Below are 8,717 nucleotides of genomic sequence, written 5' to 3'. Positions count from 1 at the left end.
GTGTTTTCTTTCAATTAGGCAAGGCCTATACTTACATAAAGATTAGAAACACTAATTGTCTGAGTTTTAAAAAGCAATATATAATTTGAAATGATTCAGGTTAAACTAATGTAAACAATTACATTTTTACTAAGACATTGATGGCAAATTAATATGACAAAAAACAATTTAATGAGAGGCATTTATACAAACACACACACACACACACACACACACACACACACACACACTTTCTTTACCTAGATTTAAAAAACCTTTTTATACACTCTTGTACAAATTGGAGCAGAATCCCACATTGCTGCCCTCATGCTAGACAGAAATACATTCTCCAGTTCCTAGCCTGGCAACTGCAACTTCATTAGGAAAAAGATTGTAGTTTAGCAGTGGCCCACACAAAAGACCAGGAGTAGGACTTCAACTATGAACGTGAGATTGGAGCCATAGAACTTAGGAAGTCTGAGGTTCCAATCTCCCTAGAGACCATTTAGGATGGCATCAGTGGAAGTTGGGTCTTCAGGGTAGAGAGGTAAAAAAATAATTGAATGTGAAGATAGATGTACAGAAAAAGTAGCCACCTCCGTTTTCTAGAAGAGCATAAAGGAAGGAAATGAAACCCAAACAAAATGAATTTCAAAATGTGCAGGTGAGCATTTCTCTGTTTTGTGACAAAAAGTTCCAGACTTTCTAAGCTTCTTTCTGCCTGACTTCCCTTTAAATCCCTCCTCATCTTGCCCTAGTTATCACAATTTAAGGTGTGCCGTGAATATCACAAGTTATGTTCTATATTTGCTTGTCAAGGCAGTAGTCTTGACAGGTGTCAAGTGTAATCCTATTCTGAAGCTAGCAAAAATGGCTTAATGCCATGTAGGAAGCAGGCTAGTTAGGATTCTGGTAGTTTTGTCCCTTCCTAGAGAAGACATTTGCCCATCTTTGTTCTTTCCCGTTTTCTTCAAAGACCTAATGCTATTTGCACATTTTTGTTTTTCTTTAACTTGTTCTTTCCTTTCTCTTGTTCTTAGCATTCTTCTGGCCGGTCTTTCTCTGGTCTTTTCCTTCACATTTACTTTCTGGTTGTTTCTTTCTCTTCTACTAGATCTTTCTCTATTTTTATGCACTATTTCTGCAATCTATGGTGTTTTACTCTGAATTTTTCCCCAAGTTTCTCATTCTGCTATGCCTTTCTGTGTCTCTGTCTGTCTATCTGTCTGTCTCTCTCCCTATCCTTCTGTCCCTGTCTCTGTCTCTCTGCCTCTCTCCTCTCCTCTCTCTCTCTCTCTCTCTCTCTCTCTCTCTCTCTCTCTCTCTCTCTCTCTCTCTCTCTCTCTCTCTCTCTCCTACAGTATCCAGTTGAGGTTATAGCCCAGTGGAATTCTAAACAGCTTTTTAAGAGCTGCTGTTCCTGCTTATAGCAGGCTGCTTTTGCTCCAGTCTGTTGAAAAATGATCGTGCTGAAAATTTAGCCCACACATTGGCCTCATGGAAGAGGGGGTACAGTTGGGATTTATTAGTCTGTCAGTTAAAGGGCAACACAAATCCTCTCTTTACATGACCAGAAGATAAATAATATGGAAGTGAAGAGCCACATCAGAAAATTATTATGTCTAGAGCACAATGTTTCATTTTTGTACATTTTCTTAAAATATTCTGACACTCTATGGATCATCGTTAATCCTCTGCTTTCTTTTGAAGCTTTGCCTGGAGAAACCATTGTTATAACATCCTACACTTGTCATCTGTCAGAGGAAGAAGGGTAATTTAGGAAAATGTATGTTGTTTTAATCTGGGGGAGGCAGAATTCAGAGTAAAATGGTGGGTTCCCAAGATTTTGGGGGTGGTAGGCATAGAGCAGCAAATTAAAGCTCCAGAATTGTCAGCGGTCAGGGGTAGACAGAAAGCAATAAGGATTTGAAGTCACGCTTTTGCAGCAGTCTTGATATCCAAGCAATTTCTTACAGCAGAGAAAATTTGATTTGTCCTGAGACTTATATAATATCCTGCATCAAGATTGCTGGCGCTGCCTGGTGCAAGCAAAGGCTTTAAAGAATCCGTCCATTTCCATTTCTCAAACACCTAGAAAAGCAAACACTTTCTGATCTGAATCTTTCCATCCTGAGACACATTAATCCTACTAATAAGCCAGTGCCGCCTCCTTTCGCTCCATTTCCGGTTCCCTAACACTCCTGTAATGTGCCAGCCAGTCTCACCTGTATCTTCATTTCACAGCTAAAATAATGAGTGTTTTAATAACTTGTTCAATATCACAAGCTAGTAAATTATTGAAAAAGGGCAAGGATATTAATTGAAGCCAATGAAAATGGGCAAGAGGAAACAAAAGAAAGAATTAGACTGTTAGGTTTAAGGTCAGGCCAGAGGTACCCAAACCCACTTCTCTAACAGGGGCAAAAAATACAGTACCTTCTTGGACTTTGCTACTGAGAAGTGATTTGGATTAGCCAAATATGATACAGCTACTAACCAATAAGTTGCAATAGTCCTTTTTATGTTTCATTTCTGAAGCAGGTTGAGTGTTACATGTATTTCTTTATGCTAAACAAGCATAGTTGTCAAATCTTGTCATCCTGACTATAATTCACACTTCAAAGTAGTCTACCATACTCAGTGGTTTGCTCAGACTGTCTAAAACATAGCTTTGGTTTTAGGGTGCCATTTATTATAGTTATCAGACCTATAAACTATCTTGATACTCAAAATAATTATAAAGTACAGCCTTATCAGATTACACTAGTTGGACAGACCAACTAGTTCGACATAATTAGAAAATTATAGGGGTTGGGGATTTAGCTCAGTGGTAGAGCGCTTGCCTAGGAAGCGCAAGGCCCTGGGTTCGGGCCCCAGCTCCGGAAAAAAAAAAAAAAGAACCGAAAATTATAAAACCTCTTTTGAATCAATGCCCCCACACACACAGGGGGGTTATTTATACATACGTATGTACATGTAGTACATATTTTCAAATATTTATTTATATGTTTTGTATATATATATATATGTATTAAAATGGAACTTTCCTATAATGGGGCAACAATACCGGTACAGGTTATTGCCAATGCTCTTGGCTACCCTCCAGAACATGATGTTAAAGCTCATTTCTGAAGATCCCACATATTTAAAGTTTTTTTAAAGATGTATTTATTATATTTATATGAGTATACTGTAGCTGTTTTCAGACACACCAGAAGAGGGCATCAGATCCCATTACAGATGGTTGTGAGCCACCATGTGGTTGCTGGGAATTGAACTCAGGACCTCTGGAAGAGCAGTCAGTGCTCTTAACTGCTGAGACATCTCACCAGCCCATATTTAAATCATAGGAGGACAAATCAATCTGGTACTGACCTGGAAGTTTCATCCTTACTGGCTACCTCTCATACTTCTGGAGAAAAGTAATCAATAATAATACCCAGCTGTGAACCCTTTGAGCTCTAGTAGGCACTGGCCTAGCAGTGGTGGTGCAATAATAATAATGGAATGGAAATAACCAACTTTTTTGTTAGATTTAAGTGCCACTCTACATATTCTTTCCTTTCTTTTGTTCTTACAGTATTCTGGCCAATCCTTCTCTGATCTTTTCCCTTGTATTTACTTTCTGACTTTTTATTTCCTAGTGGATCTTTATCTATTCTTTTTCACACATTTTCTATAATGGATGTACCATACCCAACACCATTATTGGACCAAGAATTTACAGCAAGTTATATCATAGAGGATAAATTACTACTATTATTTTGATAAATGCATATAGTATTAAGCTGACTCCTAATGACTTATCATTATACCTATAGATTAATGTATCTATCGACCTTTATCAGAGAATCATCTACCAGCAATAGGTGATGATATACAGAGACCCCACATCTAGCTGAGCCACAGAATACAAGAAATTGCAGAATGACAAGCCATAAATGAAACATATATACTACACCTCTCTTTCCAAAGTTCATGGAATTCACTGTGAAACATCAGGCAGAAAGAGTGCAAGAATCAGAAGCAGTCGGTAACCACAAGCAAATAGTGTCTTTTGGACACAGAAGGGCAGTTACACATATGAATTCAGCTCACAGTAATTTGACAGCATGCACAGGATTTATGCAACTCCAAGCCAGTTCAAATCCAAGCATGAAGTTGGGCATGATATTTTACCCCTATGAAGTGGAAACTTAATGATTCTTTGGAAAGTCTGTTGTGTTGGATGTTGTTTTGCTGGGCCAAAAGGTGAAGGAATGTTTCACCGAAGTGGACACAGGTAAAAGACTAAGGCAGACTCGTGAAGGAACGTTTGGCTGAAGCAGAAACAGGTCAAAGGATGTTCGGCTAAAGCAAGCAGGTGAAAGGATATATGATGAAGGATTCTTTGCTAACAACACACATTTTGGTCCACCTTACACTGCATGGTTGAGCTCCATTCATCAGACTCCATAGGGAGAAATGCACCAAAAAAACTTCTGGTAGTGTGCTGCAGTTTCTTGCCACTTCCACAGAGTTACGGTGATTGGCAGTGTGATATCAGCTGAGACAGACTTATGTAGAGTTTTGCTAAGACTCATTGCTGTGGCAAAACTCATGGTGAGACAAGACCAGTAGAGGACACATGATGTTTGGAGAAAGTATAAAAAGGACTCAACTGAGTGATGGGAGCTAGCTTGGCTCGCCTCTAGAGATAGCTGGGCAGTGTTTTTGCGTTTTCGCTGATCTTCACTCCCCTGAGAGGAGCACAGCCAAGAACTTTTCCTGTTGTTCCTGTTGGCCCTGGTCCCTCCTGCTGACTTGTGCCAAGGCTGAGGCCTGGCTGTCTCTGCTAGATTGTGCCACTGCTGCTGATTTGTGTTTGCTATCCTGACACTACCAAATTGGACTGCTAGTATATCTGTGAAGTGTTTATGAGTGGATCAAGCTTCCTCTGCTGGCCTGTGAACTGAACTGCTGATTTCCAGACAACACAGACAGGAGTTGCTCCAAAGAACCTTTCTAAACAGGTCCACCTCCCACTCACCCCCATCCTTTCTTTGGCAGTATCTCTGGTGGGTGGGTGGGGGGCTAGAAGGGAGGTTAAAGCATTTAAGAATTCTCATTAAAAGTAGGCTTTGAAAAAAATTAAAGCCATACCCCTATTGGCAATTGTCTGTTAAGAAAAGGAAAGTCAGTTTTATTTAAGAGCATAGCCTCTAGTAAATTAACTGTGCTCCAATGGGAGGCAACACATCGTCTAAACAAACTGTACTTGTTCGAGAAAAAAATAAAGAATGTGACATTGAGTGTATGGGGAAGTGGGAGTAGCCCCAGGAAGAGTGAGGGAGTGGTGAATATGATCAAAACACATTGTATGAAAGTATCAAAAGTGAATAAAAAGTGTTAAAGAGTTTGCTAACCACTTTCTGATTGGGTTTAGGTTTGCTCTACAAGATAGAACTCTTTCCCCATATCTTGACAGGTAATAGGTCCTCGGGGAGAACCTAAAACTACTCTTCTGCCAGATGGCTGTAGTATTAAACTTACTGTTGAGTACTTGTCTTTATACCCATAAAGTCAGGTATCCACAAGTCCTCATCAGAGAAGCTTCTTTTAGCAGTACATGGAAATGAACACAGAGACCCACAGCTGATCAACATTAGAGAATTAGAGGCTGTGGTGTGCTCAGCCTTAAAGGTGACATCTATACCATACCCCTTTTCCAAGGTTCAAGGCACTTCATGGAAGAAGAACAAAGATTGTTAAGAACAAGAAGCTGCAGAGGACTACTGTGAAACTATTCACAAATATGACGGGGCCTTTGCACTTACGAATTCCCAACAGCTCACAAAGTCAAGCCAGCCAAGATTCCACCATGGGGGACAGATGAGCGATTCCCCCTCCTCCAGCTTTGCGGAGGAGCTGTTTTCAGTCGCTGGCTACCAGTGAAAAAACAAGGCAATTTTCTTCCTGGTTACAGACCCTGATAGGCTCGTGTCTTAGGGTTTTACTGCAGTGAACAGACGCCATGACCAATGCAATTCTTATAAGGACAGGATTTATTTGGGGCTGGCTTACAGGTTCAGAGTTTTAGTCCATTATCATCAAGGTGGGAGCATGGCAGCATCCAGGCAGGCATGGTGCAGGCAGAGCTGAGAGTTCTACATCTTCATCTGAAGGCTGCTAGCAGAATACTGGCTTCCAGGCAACTAGGGTGAGGGTCTTAAGCTCATGCCTACAGTGACACACCTACTCCAATAGGGCCACACCTTCTAATAATTGTCACTCTGTGGGCTGAGCATATACAAACCATCACAGCTCATCAAAGTTCAGTGGAAGACCCTGTACCTATACATATACTGGAAACACTAAGGGGACCCAATGGACTACAATCAAACAGAGGACATGGAGTGAGAAGCTGGCTAGGACATAGGAGGAGTCACAGGAGATGTAGAGACAGGCTGAATTTGATCGAAACAACTGTGAATTTTTACAATTAAAGTTAAAAATCTAGCCTTAGTTTCTTTGAATAAGACAATAAAATATTTTTTAATCCCTTTTTAAAGAGAAAAGGCTAATACCTATCTAGACATGTTAAAGATATAAATGGAAACTCTGAGTCTGAAAGTAGGACTTAAGCTTTGGTTGTTCTTTCACCCCCAGGTCTTTCTTTTCGTTGAAGGAATTTCACTTTTCCTTTCCTCTTTTCCTCTAGGCAATGATAAGATAAACACATAAGTAGACAGGACATTTACATCCTTTCAAGGCATGTCCAGTGTTCTTGTATATCTCTTTGGAACATTACTTTACATACTTTGGAGTTCATCTCTAGTAAGACTGAGATTTTATTTTTTAGTACCATCCATTATATAGCTTTGTCTCCATAGAATCCATTGTTTGCCCTTTGATGGCTTAGATATTTTATTTAGTAGATCTGTTACCTGCTAGCCTTATCCCATGTGCTGAGATCCAGTTGGTGTCAGGCACATTAGGCAAGGTTCTCTAGAAAAACGAAACAAATAGTTTGTGTGAATGTGTGCAGAGACTGGTGATAAGCACATATATGCATACATATATACAACATACATGCATGCATATATACATGTACACATATGTACATACATACATACATAGATTTGCATGATAGGGGATTAGTAGTTTTTAAAATGCTATTGGCACACTAAAGCAGCAAAGAACCTAATAAACATGGTCAGGTCTGAAAGCAGGATGCCTTAGCAGTCCCAATCTAGTGGTGAAGTCCTGAAGTTCCTTGCTAATAGTGAGTTCTTATTGGAAGGGCATAAAAAGGGAGAAAAAGAAAAGAACAACAGCGGGCACGTGCAGACCCTGCACCAGCCACGGAGCCGCTATGGGCCCTGCAGACCCTGGCGTGGCATGTCTCAAAGACCAGAGCCAGGATTGAAACTCCAAGATGGATGACCAGGATCCTGGGGGCATTAGTCCCCTTCAGCAAATTGTGGCCTCAGGAGCTGGAGCTGTGGTCACCTCCCTCTTCATGACGCCCTGGATGTGGTGAAGGTCTGCCTTCAGTCTCATAGACCCTTGGTAGCCAGTGAATTGACAACTACCCTCAGATTCTGGAGTCTCTCCTACACCAAATCACCCTCCTCTCTATAATCCTCAGGGACGTGCCTCCCATACTGCAATGGTGTCCCGGAGCCCCCGTACCTGTGCCCAAATGGTACTCACTGCGCCACCTGGTTTCAGGATCCTACATGGTTCACTGGCACCTTGAATGCATTTGTGAAGATTGTGAAGCATGAGGGCACCAAGAAGCTGTGGAGCAGCCTCCCAGCCACCCTGGTGATGACTGTACTAGCTACTGCCATCTATTTCACTGCTTATGACCAACTCATGACTTCCTATGTGGTCAATCCTTGACCTTTGAACTTTACGGCTGGTGCCCTCGCTCAAATGGGCATCGGGACAGTGGTCAGCCCCTTGGATCTTGGGCAGACCAAGCTGCAGGCTCAGCATGTGTCATACTGCAAACTGGCTGCCTCTGTTCAAGCTGCAGTGGCTCTGGGTGGCTGGCGCTCACTGTGGCTGGGCTGGGTTCCCACATCTCTTCGAGATGTACCCTTCTCAGCCCTCTACTGGTTCAACTATGAGCTGTTGAAGAGCCAGCTGAATGGGCCAAGGCCGAAAGACCTATGGGCATCAGCTTTGTGGCTGGTGGCATCTCAGGAATGGTGGCTGCCACCCTTACCCTACCCTTGGATGTGGTGAAGACACCATGACATATGTCACTGGGAGCAGTGGAAGCTGTGAGAGGATCCCCAGGATTCCTCCCCAGGATCATCAAGGCTGCACCCTCCTACACCATCATGATAAGCATTTAAGAGTTTGGCAAAAGCTTCTTCCAGAGGCTCAACCAGGAGCAGCCTCTACGCCATTGAAAGTTGAGGAGCAACTGGTTCTTGCCCGGGTGGGAACAGGAGACTGAGCCAAGTGCCTTCCCTCCCAGCCAGTCACCCAGGCTGTCCTCATTTGGATTCCTGCTGTTTCCCTCTCCAGGACTGCCACTCTCCCACCTCTAAGTTCAAGACCAAATCTGACTATTGCCCCGTTTTGTATGCCTTCTATTTGTTATAGCTTGGCCCAGAGGAGCTCAGGCCAGACAGTATTCCCAGCCGTCTGTTTCTTGTGTAAAGATGATGATCTCCAGTGCAGAGAGAGAGAGAGAGAGAGAGAGAGAGAGAGAGAGAGAGAGAGAGAGAGAGGAGAGGAGA

The 8,717-nt window shown here is 42.2% G+C and overlaps 1 pseudogene; it reads left to right on the top strand.

Annotated features, from left to right (window-relative positions):
- Window positions 1-7,396: 7,396 nt before the first annotated feature.
- Window positions 7,397-8,384, top strand: Slc25a39-ps4 (solute carrier family 25 member 39, pseudogene 4; annotated as a pseudogene).
- The last annotated feature ends 333 nt before the right edge of the window (window positions 8,385-8,717 follow it).

This window comes from Rattus norvegicus, chromosome X (genome assembly GCF_036323735.1).
Source record: "Rattus norvegicus strain BN/NHsdMcwi chromosome X, GRCr8, whole genome shotgun sequence".
NCBI lineage: Eukaryota > Metazoa > Chordata > Mammalia > Rodentia > Muridae > Rattus > Rattus norvegicus.
The sequence above is the reverse complement of the archived record's forward strand: the minus strand, read 5'-3'. Positions and strand labels throughout refer to the sequence as shown.